Here is a 16,728-nt window from a genome sequence, read left to right as displayed (position 1 = left end):
AGTACACCTAAGTAACTTATCCTAACCAAAGTTACTTCAATTACCTTTCAAAGTCAAAACAACACCCTAAACACTTGAAATCCTTGCCATAAGGTTATGACAGGCAAAACATTATATTTTCTGAGACTCAGTTTGCCAAGATGTAACGGGAGAGAACTTTTCTAATCTAGACTAGTCATCTCCGCCCATTCACAAAAACACATTTTCTGAGGCCCGCACTGAGGTGTAGGGGGTTAAGCCTCCACCTGTGGCGCCAGCATCCCATAACGGCGCCAGTTCATATCCTGACTACCCCTCTTCTGATCCAGCTCTCTGCTAAGCCTGGGAAAGCACAAGATGGTCCAAGTTCTTGGGCCCCTACACCGTGTGGGAGATTCAGAAGAAGCTCCTGGCATGGGATCAGCTCAGTTCCAGCCGTAGCTGCCGTATGGAAAGTGAACCAGCAGATGGAAGACCTATCCCTCCCTCCCTCTGTCTGTAACTCTACCTCTCAAATAAACAAATTGTTTTAAAGCAACAAATTTTCTAAGTTTTTCACAGCTTCTTCAAGTGCAGACAGAGAATTCCTCTACCCGTTTACTGCCCTTAATGTGTCCTCGAATGTGCTGTCTGAAATGGTTAAAGTTCCTTTTCCAGCAGTAAGTTCCTGAAATTAAAAACACAGTACCATCCTTTTTCCAATCTACAGGCAAAGGAAGACTTCAGCTTCCAGACTCACCCCTGGAGTTCAAAGGCTTCAGAAGGCTCAAGGATTTCTGACTGTTGTTCTGGGTCTTAGGTAACTCTCATAACCTCAACGACTGGGAAATAACTCTTAGACCCTTATCTATCCCATCAACAGTGCAGTTATGCAGGTCCATGTACTAATCACCAGTGCAGCTTGGGAACTCGCTTCTTCCCTCATTCCCTTACATTCTTTAGCTTCTCCTAAATAAATCACTTCATTACAATGACAATTAATTGTGAAACACAAGCTCAACCTCTGGGTCACAGTTCTGCAAAGAGGAACATCAGAAAGTATGAATAACCAGTGTACACAGTGTGGCTGTGTTTTTAAAGGGCTCATTAAATTGCACTATTGCAATGGACATCAACAATGCTGGACAATGCACTGTCATTTACCCTAAAATTATAAACAAAACATTAACAACAAAATCATTTTTTGCATTACTGAGTTCCTTATCTTTTCTGAGTATTTTCCGACATAATAAGATCAGTACCTATCAACCGACAAGGTGGGAAGAAGCTAAGGAAAATTTGGGCGTTTTGCACACGACTGAAAAATTACAAAACTGGAAAGAGAACCGAAATTTTTAACTCCAGTTTGCAAAAGACCATTAGATATGTGTCTCTCAGCAGTATTTCTCACCATGAAATTCCTTAATATCTATGGCTAAACCATCTCCAACTAAGATTCTGGAAGAGAGGGAATGCGGAGGGAAGAATCGTTACCACCCTATACCACTGTAGCGGTTTACATCTCACTATTATTGTCATTTCCCAAAAGTTAAAAGGGGGGGGGGGTATTTTGTCTACATCAGCGTTTTTAAATAAAGCCGTTTAAATGCCTGGAAAAACAGAAGTACGCTCAATCCTTTCGGATTAGTGAATGACCAGCATTTAAGTCACTAACAACCTAGCAGAGAATCTGACAGCAAACTATCGATACTCGAGGAGTCGCTGGATGCGTTCGGTTTCTGTGACAAGGCTGGGGCAGAGCCCGGCTCCGGGTCTCAGGGGTTCTGACAGCGAAGGATGCTGTTCGGGGTCCAGGTGCAACGTCCTTGCCCCGCTGCGAACGCTCCTGTGCGCAGACCGCGAACACGAACCGAGCTCACGCACCGAGGGCCCGGCTCCGAACACCACCGCGGGGTGGACACCGAGCCTGTCATCCACAGGAGCGACAGCTCGGCCACCACCCTCAGGACCCCCGGAAGACCCGTCACGCGCTCGAGGACACCCCCCACCCCCACCTCCTCGGGCCCGCGCTCCTCCTGCCCTCCTCCCACCGCCGGGAGAAGGCGCCGGGCTCGGGCGGCCCTGAAGCCAGAGCTGGGACTGCGGGGAAGGCGGAGGGGCTGGGACGTCGGAGACAGGCCGCTCCATCCATCCCCGCCGCAGGACCCGCCGCCAGCCCGGTCAACGAACGCGCTGCTTACGGCCGCGGGCGAGTCCGCTCCCGGCTCACCTGGCAGCCTCCGCAGCTCACAAGCATGTCACCGGCCCGCAACGCCCAGCCGCGCGAGCCGGCCGAGCAGGCGGACGCCCCCTCCCGCACCGGCCCCCAGCCCTCCCCCCTCCCAGCCCCGCGGCCCGCCCCCGCCCTGCCCACCCCTTCGGCTTCCGCCGCCGCAGCTCCAGCCAGCAACACCGCCTTCTCCCCACGCCTCCCACTCACTCTCGCGAGAGGCTGCAGTCCCTCTCTCGCGAGAAACACCCCGAGGCCAAGCCCGCGCAAAAGTGGGTGGGCTCTTAAGAAGGAAAGGAGGAACAAGAAAAAACCTTCCCACGTGCTGCGAGGCCGCTAGCGGGGCGGCCCCGCTGGTCACATGACGCCGGGGAGGCCTACCTATTGGCCAGAACCCGCTCAGCCGTGGGAGCTTTAAACTCGAGGCTGACCTACGAACCTGCGGCGGACGTCTTGCGCGCTTCCTGGTGCGTTGCCTTGGAAACGGCTTAACCCTTTCCGCTGGCCCAATATCCGGGCCTCGGCTGGTCCCACGGGTTAGGTTTCAGGCCTGCCCCCTCTCCTTCGACCTCTTCGTCTCAGCGCGGGGCGTCAGCTAGGCTCCTTCTTCGCCTCAAAGCTCGATTTGCTGTCTCCTGGAGCCCCGGGCCCCAGCCGAAGCCCCAGCCCCGCTAGATCCGACAGCCCACGACAGGCCCATCCTTGGGAATAGCTCCGCCCCTTCTCCCCAGCATCTCCAGGGAGAACCACTCACAGCGCCCCTCAAGAGTTAGCACCGAGCGGTCTCCGGGCCCTAGTGCTCGCCCTGATGGCTTTACGTGGTGCCTAAAATGGGAAAGTAAAGCTCTGGTCCCTGAGAAGCAGAGCCCGAGATGCATAACTAGTCTGTTGAGTATTTCCACTCAAAACTGGAAGGGCCAAGCACGTCATGCTGTATCCTGCATAGCCTGTGCCCCTCAGGACGGAGATCCTGAGAGATGATAAAGACCCTTTTTTGAGGTGGCTCGTCATCCTAGAGTTCAGTTTTGCCCTGTTGAGGGGAGAGGTGCGGGTAGGAAGGGGTATTCCTGGGTTCATTTCTATGGTCAACAAAGTTTGGTTGAGCTCCTATGAATGGTAGACACTTCTCCAGGCAGGTGATTGAGCGGTAATGAAGCGAGTCTAGGCTACACGGGCTTATCTGAGAGGGGAAAAGAAGAAAGAACACGCAATCCGTTGGTGCTGAGCTTCAGGCAGAGGCGTTAAAACAGTGATGCCCATGCTGACTGGGTGGGAGGTTACTTCCGGGACGGCCCCTCTGGGGAGGAGACACTGGAGCTTGGTGAGGACATGGGGCGAGCAGGTTTCAAGGAGAAGTAGAAATCATGGGCCCTGAATGAAAACCTGTTGTTGCGCATTTGAGGGGGAAAAATGGAAAAGGGGAAACAAGTTTCTCTGGGGAGGTCAACAAAAGTGGGCCAGGTCCTGTAGAGCTTTGTTAGCCAAGAAAGGAATCGGTAGTGCCAACGAGGGCATTGAGGTTTTACATAGTAGAGAGAGCTATACTGTTTTTTTTTTTTTAAGGTCTTCCATGGCGAGAATTGATTTTATGGAGGCCAAAGCAGAAACTGGGAGATTAGGAGACTTGTAGTCCAGGTGAGAGGCAATCATAAAAAATGTAATTTCCAATTATCTTGAAATTGCTGTTCTAAAACCCATTAAGTCGGAGCCTTAGTGCTAACTGCTGCCTTTTCTTAAGAACACGTATTTTGAGTAGGAGAAATAAATGGGATTTTGTTGTTGTAACTTGGAAAAGGGGATGGCCCAGAAGGAAAGGTCCTCCTCTGATCTTCTTCCCTCCATTAATGCCACACAGGTTGCCACCTCCTGTGTCTACTCTTAGAGTCAATCTAAAAAAAAAGACCATAAAATGATGTACCATGTAGAAACTTACTCTTTAGTGTAAAATTCGCTAAGATAGAGGTTCAAGGCTGGAAAAGGAGCAGGCTGCTTCCCTAAAATAAATAGGAATCAGGAGGTTTCACTTCCAACCAGAAGCCTCTCATTTTCTAGTATCACAGCCAGATCAAGGTTCCTTATCATCCTGGAGTCTCAGCTTCCTCATACATAAAACAAGACAACATAACCAGTCTACCCACAAAGTAGTTAAGGCTGAATTACACTTTGGCATGCACACACCAGTAGGACGGAAGCTGGAAAGGGAAATGAAATAAATCTTCATGAAAACCTAACAGAGTCAGCAGCACAAGCCAAATGAAATTGGACTTACACACACACCAGCTGAGGAACTATGAAATTGATTAATACAGATACCAGGAATGCTTTCCTAAGAAATGTTGGCCTTCTCGGAGTGTGAAAACGGAAGCGGTGCCACCTGCTCAACCTCATATTCCCTTTCTCTGGAGCTATTTTGAACCTCTGTAGTATTTAATAAATAATGATTCACATGTTCCTAATCAGGGCTTAAGAACAAGATAGAAAATAAATTTTTAAAAGATCTAACATTGTATCTTAAAGTTTGGCTAGTACCTGAATTTTGATGAAAACAAGATTTCAAGAAACATGATAGAATTACTTTTCGAAAGGAAAAATGCCAGAGAAAAATTATTCTAACAAACGGAGATCATTTGTTTAAAATGCTAATTGAGTACTTTTAAACCTTGTTTACTGCCTTCGTAATGATTAACTAAAACAGCTGCTTGGTACTGCTAATATAGAGGAACAGTGGATTCTGCCATTCTAACATGTATTAATAGAGTTATAAATACTCCAGTAAGACAGTTATTCTGGTCTCTTGTGCTAGGTATGATTACTTGCAATACGATGAATAGAAAGTGAGAAGAAATTTCGGATTGAGACCCAGTTCCATGATGTCCCTAGTTCTTGTATTTTAAAAATTATTTTATTTAGCAGTTTTGTTGAGATATAATTCACATATCATGCAATTCAATGCTTTTTGGCACATCCACAGAATCATTCTATCATCACCAAAATCTAATTTTCCAACAGTTTTCTTCCCCTTTAAAGGAACCCCATATCCATTCAGTCAGTCCCTCACCTCATTCTCAGCCCTAAGCAATCACTATGTCTTGATAAATTTGCTTATTCTGTGGACATTCTACATAATGAAGTGAAGCAATAGATGGTCTTTTGTGTCTCACTTCATAAGCGTAGCATGCATTTTGCAAGGGTCACCATGTTGTTGCATGTATTAGTGCTTCCTTTCTTTTTATTATCAAATAATTATTTTATGCATAGAGCACAGGTTAATAATTTGTCAGATGGTAGACATTTGAGTTGTTTCTACTTTCTGGCCACTATGAATAATGCTGCTTTGAACGTTCATATAGTTGTGTTGTGTGGCCGTTGTGTATTCTTTTTAAGACTTGAAGTATAAAACATTAAATTGGACCAACTTACAAAGTCCGTATTTCTTGTCCTAGCCTAGTCACTTTGTTCCTGGGCTTTGTCTTCTTGCCTGCTGCGTGAAGTATGTGCAGAGGATGGGTGTTCCCACTCAGGCAGTTCGCAGCTGACCATGTCACTCCCCTACTTAGAGCCCTTCTGTGGCTTTGCATGCGTTGCATTCTCCCAATGTCAGCCTACCTGTCTCTTCTGCCCCTCCCTCTTTCAGTTCCTCCTAGTGGGACTAAAACCCTCCTTGCCTCAGAGCCTTCTCATGAGCTGTTCCTTCAGTAGCGAATCTTCTTTCTCTGTCCATCCATCCTAAGCCTCTGAGTGCCCAGGAACCCCTCAGCTTTCAGTTCTGCTCTCATTCTCCCTGCCCCCCAGACTACGGTAGTCCCCTTTATCTAAGGCTCTCCACTATTTCTTCAAAGCAGTTATCAACTTATAAGGATTTTTATTTGTGTGATTATTCTGTTAACTTCCCCTAGAGTATTGGGTCCATAGGCAGGGACTGTTTTTGCTCACCAGTGCCTGGCAATAGTTGCTCAATAACTACCCTGAGGAAGGAAGCATGGAGCAGAGAAGGATGGGAGGGGAGGATAGAAGCTGTCCTCCCAGTCAATTCTATATTCCTAAGGAATCTTCAGTAAAGTCTTGGTAAATGATATCTGCCAGACTGTGCTGTGCTAAGGGGAATTAATGATAAGACCTGCCCCACATGTGGGGTGGTGCATCACAGAAAAACAAGTGTCCTCTACCAATGCAGTGGTGTGTAGAGGAGCCAAGGCTGAGCAGTATGACCAATCAGAGAACACAGGCTTGACTAAGGAACTTAAGAGAACACCTGGAAAACCCAGGGACATTTTGGTAGGCTAATTTCTAGCAATAAAATTGCTAGTGTCTCTTCCACTGTGATTTTGTAATTTAATGGAAATATTTTGAGTTTTGGTCATAGACTAATGGACCCAAGAAATTTGGGTTATAGGTACATGAAAGAATTAACAACTGAAGATGGTTGAATGATTTGTTCTAGATCAGATTGGGCACTAAATGTCATAGTTCAGACTAAAATTAGCTGGTCCTATCTTTCAGTGAAACTAAGCATACTGCATAGAGCTTGGTCTCAGCCTAATCCTTTGACTACAAAGGCAGGCATCATCTTTCCCCAGGAGCTTTGGAGCTTTACACCAGCAGCTCTGGGACAGCCAGAAGCAGATTCCATGCCTCTTCCTGTTTGAAAACTTGTCTCCCTTTGGCCCACTTGCTGAATTCCTGCCTGAGTGATGTTTCCTGCCTGACTGATAGCCCCAGCTGGCAGTTCACTTGTGAGAGGGAGATAGCAAGGCCTTATTATCCACATGGCTCAGTTTCTGGATTTGGGTTTTTATTTTTTAATGCTCATGAATTAATACACTTTATGTAGAACGTTGAAAAATACAGGAAAAGATAATGAAGCAGACTGCCTCTTTTGGTGGTTGCATTACATGCATTATTTAATAGTTCTTAATAAAATAATGGAAAACATTTTGAAAGTAGAAAATGTAGCTTTAGCAGTCCCTGAAATAATGTAAAAATGCTTTGTAGATTTTAGAGACGAAGTTCTTCCATCTTGCCTTTGTTCTTAAGCATGTATAAGCATGTCTGTTGCGTCATAGTTTATATTCTTCAGTAATTCTTTTGTGGTAAGTCTTCTGAAGGGTAGAAACCATCTTAACCACTGCTGTAACATAATATTTAGTAATTTTTAATATACGAAGGCACTCATTAAACTATGAATTCTAAAATCATAACTATACTTATTAGTATATAGTACAGATAATAATTCACAAGTGCCACTATGAATTAAAGAACTCTTAAATGGCAAAATAAATCTGAGTGCTATTATATCTCATAGTCAAATACTTTTTCTTTTCTGATTTAAATCATTATAGTCACAGGTACTTATTGACTTATGCAACTTTTAACATGTGAAGTAACAATGTACCCTCTCAAGAAAATACACGATTGAAATTCAACAGCAAATAATCATGCCTCAGTGTAATTACTTCAGATGAGACTCTCTTTAAATATCATTGCCCTGATGGTTTCAAATGCCTGACATATAGTTAATTATAAAATAAAAGCACAAAATATTATAAAAGTTTATGTTACGGAAATTACTAATTCAAAGAAGTATGAAGGTTATCAAGCATTTAAAAACAGTATTAAGTAAATAGAAAATATAATTTGCAAAATAAATTATACTCAACTTTTAAAAATTGTCTTTTGCAAAAGGTAAGGTAGACTTCTATTTCATATGAGCCCATAACATACATGCTTACTGTTTTTAAAATGGTATCAGATAATTTTCCCTGGATTGCATTCAAATGGCAAGGGCAGTCTTTTGAATATTGTCATAACTTTATGACAGATAAAACAGACCCTGGATCAAGCTGTTCCTGGGTCTGCCATTCGTGTTACTTGGCTGCCTTGCTTTTCAAATGAAACATTAATTTAACATGCAAATAACAACATCCTCGTTCATTAGTTAACTCACATGAAATTCCACAGAAATATCCTTATGTGATTAGATCTTTAGGTGCCAGTCGTGCCCACAAAACATGTCTCCTTCTGGGGCAGGAAGTCATTAAACACTGTTGTAAAAATCTAGGTTGAAAACTTTCAGAGCTTTTAAGATACCTTGAAAGTTTCCTAGACTAAGCTTTAGGATATCTCTGTTCTACTGAGGGTTTTAAGCCTTTTAAACTATGCTAGAGATGTCTGGTCTGCCCCCATAGCAGTTTTGATCCTTATTTGTTTTAGATTCCCTTGGGCCAACTTGAACAAATCCCTCACAATGGAATTTGTGAGATCAGCCAAACTTCTGAAGGGACAGACTAGGATTCCTCATAGCTAATGGTCGTGAATACTGATGTAGCCATCCTCACTAATTTGTTGATTGACCTGCCTACCTCACTTCATAGCTAGCCCAATTTCCATTAAAAGTATGTGGTTATGGCAAAAAAATAGCAAATACAACCATAGGTTTCATGAATACCAGTGTGGTGTTCAGCACAAAAGAAGTGGTGGCCTCGGTCTACTCTGAGCTAAGCAATCCACACCTGTATCACCCAAGTGAGGTAGGACCAGAGATGAGGGCATTCAGGAAGATAGCAAATGTGAAATTTAACCCATGGGTATTTAGACCAAAGAAATTAAGACTTAGAGGGGTATAATAAACTGAAGTTGAAAGGCTATTAAACAAGAAATGTCTTAGGCTTCCTCTCTCCAAGAAAGAAGGCACAGATTTTGGTTCAGTTCTAAGGAAAAAAAAAAATCATTGCTGTTTTAAAAATGGAATGGGTTATCTAGGGCCGGCGCCGCGGCTCACTAGGCTAATCCTCCGCCTTGCGGCACCGGCACACCGGGTTCTAGTCCCGGTCGGGGCACTGGATTCTATCCCGGTTGCCTCTCTTCCAGGCCAGCTCTCTGCTGTGGCCAGGGAGTACAGTGGAGGATGGCCCAAGTCCTTGGGCCCTGCACCCCATGGGAGACCAGGATAAGTACCTGGCTCCTGCCATCGGATCAGCGCGGTACGCCGGCCGCAGCGCACTGGCCGCAGCGGCCATTGGAGGGTGAACCAACGGCAAAGGAAGACCTTTCTCTCTGTTTCTCTCTCTCTCACTGTCCACTCTGCCTGTCAAAAAAAAAAAAAAAAATGGAATGGGTTATCTTTATAAACAATGAGTATCAAATTTCTTTTTATCTAGTTAATAATATTTTTAAAATAACTTTTGTATAGCCCAGTTTTTAAAATATGAAACATTTATTTATTTATTTGCTGAATAAACCGACAAATAGCTCTCCCTTTGCTGGTTTTCTTCTCAAATGCTCCCAATGGCTGCGACTGGGCCCAGCTGAAACCAGGAGCTGAGAACTCAATCCGGGTCTTGTGTGGATGGCAAGGACCCATCACCTTGAGCCATTACCACTGCCTCCCAGAGTGCACGATAGCAGGAAGCTGGATTCTAGAGCAGAGCTGGGACTGAAACCCAGGCACTGTGATTTGAGATGCAGCTGTCCCTACTGGGATCTTAACCACTAGACCAAACCCCAGTCCTGTAGAGCCCAGACTTGAGGCACTAAACTCTTCAAAATATTCTGCTCTTATCTCTAAACAAATTGAAAACTGTTCCTTTTTAAGTATATCCCTATCTCACGTTTGATTGTACAAGTTACTAGCCTTATTATTGCTATAACAAGATTCTTAAAAAGCTCTTGTTATCTTCAAAGAGCATGCCTATAGGCAGAATATTATGGATGTATCAAGATTCCTACAGAGTTCTTATTTAACAGTAAAAGGCCTGTAATTTTCTTTCTCTTTTTCAGATGGTCATTAACGCTTCTGAAACTGGCATATAAACTCCTGATGAAAGTTAAGTCTGCAAGGAAATAAGGTCTGGTAAATCACTAATTTTTATGTTTGGTTTAAAGAAATGGCATTCTTCCCTGGGGAAAAGAACGTTTACACAACATTTACAAGATGCTACTTGAGCTTTAATGTCAAACTCTATGCCCTTCAAATTTTAATATTAATAAACCTTTTATGTAAGTCTTTAAAAAATCTTGAACATTCTCTGCTCAGTTAATTCTTTATGTTATTCTAAGAGTTAAATTTCAGTGGGGGGGGGGGGGTCGGTAAGAATCCTCTACTGCAGTTTGCTGAACTGTGCATTATCCTATCTGGGTTCGTGATCATTATCACCTTTCCACACCAGCATCCACTGAAATGCATGCATCTCTGCCTGGTCTCCAGCTACAGTGTCAGCGCTGCTTTCTGTTACAACACCCTTATTAAGATGCTTGAACAACACCATCTCACCAACAGGGAGCCCCCTCTGCAAAAATGGCATTTGATTCTTAGATACCATACAGAATCTGGATACCAGCCCTTCCTGCCAGGGCACAACAAATACTTACATTCTTTGTTTTCAATAATTTGATTCACCACCTCCTGTGGGGACAAAGTTTTGTGAAACCACAATGTCTCATCCTATGACCCAGCATATTTTGGGCCATTTGTCTCTCACCTAGGAAGGGCATTAATAGTTATATTAATAGATCAGGCAAATCCTCAACTTGCCCTCAGAAGTCTCTGTCACAGGACCTGAAATTCATAGAATACTGTCCTGAATTCTTCTCTTTGTTCATTTGTTTACTTTGACCAAATTAAGGTTCTACTTTGGCTCATGACTTCTGCTAGCTCTAGGTCAGAAAGTGAAAGTGATGGAACACAATGATGTAAAGATACATGCAAAAACAAACACCTGCTGGGAGCAACCACAAGCTTTACCTGCCTCCTGCCAAGCATCCAATTTCCCTGGACCACCTTCATAATGGATTTCCTCACTAAGCTCCCTTCCTCTCAGTAATGTAACACCACCTTCTTGACTGTTCCAGTAACAAGTGGCTCACTTCCACTTACGCCAGAGAATCCCCACAGGAGTCACTTGGATCATCATACTGGTCAACTGCCTCCACAAAGGCACCACCAAGACTGCTGTGCTCTGAGGACCCCTCCCTTTACATTCAGGGTGACCTTACACCCAGCATTGTCTAGTATAGCATTTTTTAATCTACTGTCAGCTCTTCTCTTCTTTCTCAAAAATATCTCAGGATATTGTGGGCGTAGTTAAGATGCTGCTTGGGATGCCTGTGTCCCATGTTACGGTGCTTGGGTTTGAATCCCAGCTCTGCTTCCTTTTTTTTAAAAAAAGATTTATTTATTTATTTGAAAGTCAGAATTACACAGAGGAGAGGCAGAGAGAGAGGAGGAGAGAGAGAGAGAAAGGTGTCTTCCACCCACTGGTTCACTCCTCAATTGGTCACAACAGCTGGAGCTGCACCCATCTGAAGCCAGGAGCCAGGAGCTTCTTCCAGGTCTCCCACACGGGTGCAGGGACCCAAGGACTTGGGCCGTCTTCTACTGCTTTACCAGGCCATAGCAGAGAGCTGGATTGGAAGTGGAGCAACCAGGTCTCGAAACGGTGCCCATGTGGGATGCCGGCACTGCAGGCAGCAGCTTTACCCACTACGCCACAGCACCGGCCCTGCAGCTCTGCTTCCTATTCCAGCTTCCTGCTGATGTAAGACCCTGAAAGGCAGCAGGTGATGGCTCAGGTACTTGGGTTTCTGCCACCCACATAGGTCGAGTTCTGAGCTTCTGGGTGCAACCTGGCCTACCTCCAACAATTGTAGGTATTTGGTGAGTGAACCAGTGGACAACCAGTGGACAATCTCTCTGTCTCTATGTGTCTCTCTGCCTTTCAAATTAAAATATATATATATATAATTAAAATTTTAAAATTATATCTCAGTATGGAAAATCTACAGATATCATGTTTATATCATGCCTTAGGCAAATACTTTGTACTTGTCTATCAAAGTGGACTTGTCCCAGGATACCACCCCCAGACGGTAGGCTGGTAAATATAACTGGCTAAACTCAAAAGATGACTCCTCAGTGCCACCCTCCTCCAACTCCAATATAACTAATGGTCACCTCTACTTCCCACTTCTATTTTTAAAACATCATCCATCTTTATCTCAGAACACCAAATATCTGGGAACTACATTTTCTATTTCTTGAGTTTAATTCTCCTGTCAGTGTTTATAACTGTAGCATATATTGAGGAATTGTAAGCCACAAAGGATAACTAGCAGACTTTCTCAGGGAAATTGAGACCTTCAAATGATGAGCCAGTGGTGGTACCCAGGCATGATCCTAAAGGCATATTACTAGTCTCCATAGCATCTTGAGCATTTCTTTGCCTGCAGTTCTTCACAAAGCTACAGGTACCATTCTCATCTTAGCATTTTGACCATCGTACTTGGGATGTACAACTGCAGTTCCTAATGCTGTACATTCTACAGAAAACTTCATTCTACAGAGACCTCTTTTTTTGTTTTTAAGATTTATAAATAATCTTGAAATGCAGAGTTACAGGGAGAGATTGATAGAGAAAGATGGCATTGTAGGTGGTGGCCTAACCTGCTACACCTGGCCCCCATAGGTCCCTCTTCAACCTGCTCAATTAAACTCCTACTCTTCATAGTACTAAAGGATATTTAGGAATACATAGTTCATGTCATTCCAGATTCCTAACTTCACTGGGAACAAATCCAATACTTACACAAATGGAATATCATCAGAAAAAGAAATCTGAGGGCTTGCCACCTCATCTCTGCCTGCTATTTGGGGGTCCTTGGCCACTACCTACAGGGAAGATGTAGGAACTTGTAATTCTGGGATTTCTACTGCAATCTGATCCCTAGAAAATTCTTGAGTCCATGTGGAGGAGGTATCATCACCTATCACCAAACTTCAACTCTGAGAAATTTTGAGAAGACATTTGTCAGGAAGCCTACATGAGATAAAATTCCCCAACCTCGGACTCTGGCCCGTCTCCTGTTTCACTCATTATCTTTCCTTTTACACAACCAGTTTCAGTACCATGCCACTGGAAGGCTGGCAGGACTGTGCCTTGTTTATAATTGATTCCTAAGAGCCTGTCACAGAAGTGGGCAGTGGACATTAACTGGGCAACAGGCACATCTGTGCTGTTCCACGCTACTTTTTAACTCTTTGCTTGAGACTTTTTGCTTGCAAAATGGGGACGAAATAGTGTGTAGCTCTGGGATGGCAGTCAGTAGACTTCAAGGTAATGGAGACTGCAGGTGGGATGTGGTCCTGTTGCTAAAGAGGCTAAGTCAGGTGTGAGCCGTGGACTGTAAAAGGGCAACAAATACAGAGTCTTGTAGGGAAGAAGCCAAGGTAGCATAGAACCAGAGAGAAATCTTCAGAGAGCAGAAGGGTCAAAATACTCAAATACAGAGCTTTTCAAGTGAGCTAAAGTGAAAGGTTGCTAAGCAGATAGGTGCTGTGCAAGTAGCTGGAGGGCATGCCTTCCTGGGTGCCCACTTAAGGGACTTGGGATGTCCTTATCATCTCCAATACAGAGGCTCTAGTTCCAAGAAGTACTGTATCTCTAGGTCTGACAGTGAGGGAAGGTAATGAGAGAGAGCTGGGTCCCAATAAATTTTTATTTTAAGGGCCTGGATTGCAAGAGTGGTTAATTTGATCAGTCTGACACAGGTTAGGAAGGAAATCAGAAAGCTTAGCAAGTGCTGAGAGCTATAAATTTTTGTCTCTCTGAGCTAGGGCTCTCTATTACACACATTCACTGGATCAGGACAGGTTTTGGGCAACAGAGCTAAGTGAAAATCCAGTCTGGAGTTCAGAGTTCCATATCCCAAAGATAGTTCATGAATGCAGCAGGTGTAAAGGATCCAAGGAGACCAGGTGACAAAATAGAGCACCAGAGAATCTAGCCTTAAGAGCTTCTCAGAAATCCAGGCTGACAGGCAACAGGCACTAAGAAAGTATAGCAACAAATAAAATGGCCTCTGTCAGACACTAGTTTGGGAAGAGGGATAGCCAAAGCAAAAGGGCTTCCAATATGGGATCATCTCCTTAGTTACCAGGGAACTCAGGTCCAGAAAAAATAGAGGAATCAAGTTTTGTGAGTCAGGGAACCATATGATCAGATTAGAGATATAAAATAAGAGTTAGAGGCAACATCTGGGTGTTTTATATACCCTGAAAAGGTTTTGAAGTAATAATAATCATAGAGCCTGGTGGGCATAGGGTTGTTCTGCAGGTACAAGATGGAGAAAGAAAGTGGGAATTAGGTAGAGTATAATTTTAAATTATTAAATGTTTAAATATTTAAATTTTAATATTTAGAATAAAAATGAAATAACATGAGTCTTCTTTTAAGAAGCAGAATGTTCCAGATACAGCTAAAGCCCCATTCTCAGAATCTCTTTCCCTTTCCTTTCTCAATGTAGGAAACCACTCCCTTGAAATTGACATAGAATACTACCAAGAGTGTTTTTATATGTTTCCTATATGTGTATGAATCTATGAACAATATGTAGTATTGGCTGAGTGTTTAACTTTTTTCCTGTTTGTGAAACCTCAATAAAGCTTAAAAAGTTAAGTGCAACAGTATTCCCAGAGACTTGCGAATCTGTCTCCTTGCTTCAACAGTGTTTGACCAGAATGGGCCCCATGGCTCATTCTCCCAGCTTGCCATGCCCTCCATTCTCCTCTCCAATTGCAACCTCGAGGACCACTTCCTAGCCATCTTCTGTATCTGGGACAGCCAGCATCATGTCTGGGGTGATCTCGGAGTTGCTGAGCAACCATGACCTCCATCAGAAGTACTTCACTGAGGTGGAGGCTGCTGTCACCCACCTGATCAATTGGCATGCACAGTCCTCCTGCGCAGACCTCTCTCTGGACTTCTATGGACACTGCTCCGGAGGGCCTGGGTCACTTCTCCTGTGAGTTGGCCAAGGAGAAGCACCAGGGCCCCAAGCATGTGTGAAGGTGCAAAACCAGAGTGGCAGCTGCACACACCCTCTTCTAGGGTGTGCACTACAGAAGCTGCCATAGCCCTGGAGAAGAATCCGAAACAGGCCATTTTGGATTTTCATGCCTTGAGTTCTGCCCACACAGGCCATCATCTCTGTGACTTCCTAAGAATTACTTTATGGAGGAGGAGTAAAACTGCTCAAGAAGATGGGTGGTGACCTGACTAAACTCTGTGGGCTGGCAGGAACCAGGTGCCTCCTCGTGGTCTCCCATGCGGGTGCAGGGCCCAAGCACTTGGGCCATCCTCCACTGCCCTCCTGGGCCACAGCAGAGAGCTGGATTGGAAGAAGAGCACAAGGGACTAGAACCCGGAGCCCATATGGGATGCTGGTGCCGCAGGCAGAGGACTAACCAAGTGAACCAAGGTGCCGGCCCTTATTTCCTTAATTTTTAAGCAGTATCTTTCTTACAGTCTAAGGCACATACCTGACAATGTCCAATATTTTTTTGCCTTTGTATTTTATCCTCTGACAATGAGATTTTACTAGCCAAAAATCTTATTACTTCTCTCTCACAGAACACTTGAACAGATTAATTACAGTGTTGTAAACTCATTACTTCATTTACCTTCTGAAAGAGAACACTGACAGCAAATCAAGTGGTTATTATATGTCCTCTTTCAGAATATAAATTATAGGAAATACTTGGAACCCAAAGTCTTCTAATCTGTTATTCTTCAAAAATTCTTATCCAGTTAAAAAATTCATCCATTCTGTATAAAATAAAAGCAATTTTTTAAGTATTCTGTAACGTAGTTAACATCCATAATATATAAAGGACTAATACATTTCCCAAATACTATTGCTCACTAGATTATTTAGATCAGCACAAATATAACTCTTATATGAGTGCAATGCAAGCCATGTATATAGAATTTTAAATTTTTCTAGTGGTCATGTTTTTAAAAAGTTGAGAAACATGCAAAATAATGTTATGTAACCCTAAATATTAAAAATAGTTTAACAATCAATATAAACATTATTGAAACATTTTACATTCATTTTTCATACCCAGCTACAAAGTTCAGAGTGTATATTTAGAAAATTCAGACCAGCCACATCTTGAATATTCAATAGTCAAATGTAGCTAGTGGCTGCTATATCGGACAGTTCAGGTCTGAGCCAATCTTCCTTTGTAACTAACTAAAAATGTTGATTAATATAAATGAAAGCAAGAACCAGAAAGTTCATCCAATCATCATTTTGTTTTAAGGCATTTACTTCATGGTTACTTTGAGCTTTCGTTTTTAATTTTTTTTATATTTGTATTTATTTGAAAAGCAGACAGAAATCTCTCAACTGCTTGTTCACTCCCCAAATGTACACAACACCAGAAGCGGGTCAGGCAGAATCCAGGAGCTGGGTACTAAGTCTCCCACAACTCTTATGTGGGTGACAGGAACCCAAGTACTTGAGCCACCACCTGCTGCCTCTTAGGGTATGTGTTAGCAGGAAGCTGGAATGGAGAGCAGAGCTGGGGTTCAAACTGGGCCCTCTGATATGTGAAATAGGCATCCCCCTTGGTGACCTAACTACTGCCAAATGCCTGCCCTGAGCATTTGGAAAAAGATAGTCAAGCCAGAACCCACTGTCACTGGGCAGTCTAAGGGGACACCTCTGCCCCAGATCTAAAACACAAAAGGGCACACCCCAAG

General features: G+C 43.6%; 1 protein-coding gene and 1 long non-coding RNA gene across 21 annotated transcripts in view; one reads left to right on the top strand and one right to left on the bottom strand.

Moving 5' to 3' along the window:
• Window positions 1-2,904, bottom strand: part of AKAP11 (A-kinase anchoring protein 11) — a 57,240-nt gene extending 54,336 nt beyond the window's left edge. For 4 of the 19 annotated variants that reach the window (XM_051850633.3, XM_017343495.4, XM_070048754.2 and 1 more), the window contains exon 1: window positions 2,189-2,322. The gene's annotated coding sequence lies outside the window, so the exon portion shown is untranslated. The other 15 variants (XM_051850634.3, XM_089304111.1, XM_070048756.2 and 12 more) reach the window with 8 other exon arrangements.
• LOC103349063 (uncharacterized) overlaps window positions 2,528-16,728 on the top strand; it is a 40,202-nt gene continuing 26,001 nt past the window's right edge. Inside the window, exons 1-4 of one of the 2 annotated variants that reach the window (XR_011378781.2) lie at window positions 2,528-2,655; window positions 3,752-3,823; window positions 9,965-10,032; window positions 14,688-14,814. This is a non-coding gene — a long non-coding RNA (uncharacterized LOC103349063). Of the gene's footprint in view, window positions 2,656-3,751; window positions 3,824-9,964; window positions 10,033-14,687; window positions 14,815-16,728 lie in introns of those variants that run through there. The other variant, XR_011378783.2, reaches the window with a different exon arrangement.

Source organism: Oryctolagus cuniculus, chromosome 9 (assembly GCF_051225735.1).
Source record: "Oryctolagus cuniculus isolate XC-2025 breed Fujian yellow rabbit chromosome 9, ASM5122573v1, whole genome shotgun sequence".
In the NCBI taxonomy this organism is placed as follows: Eukaryota; Metazoa; Chordata; class Mammalia; order Lagomorpha; family Leporidae; genus Oryctolagus; species Oryctolagus cuniculus.
This window is presented reverse-complemented; position numbering and strand designations above follow the sequence as displayed.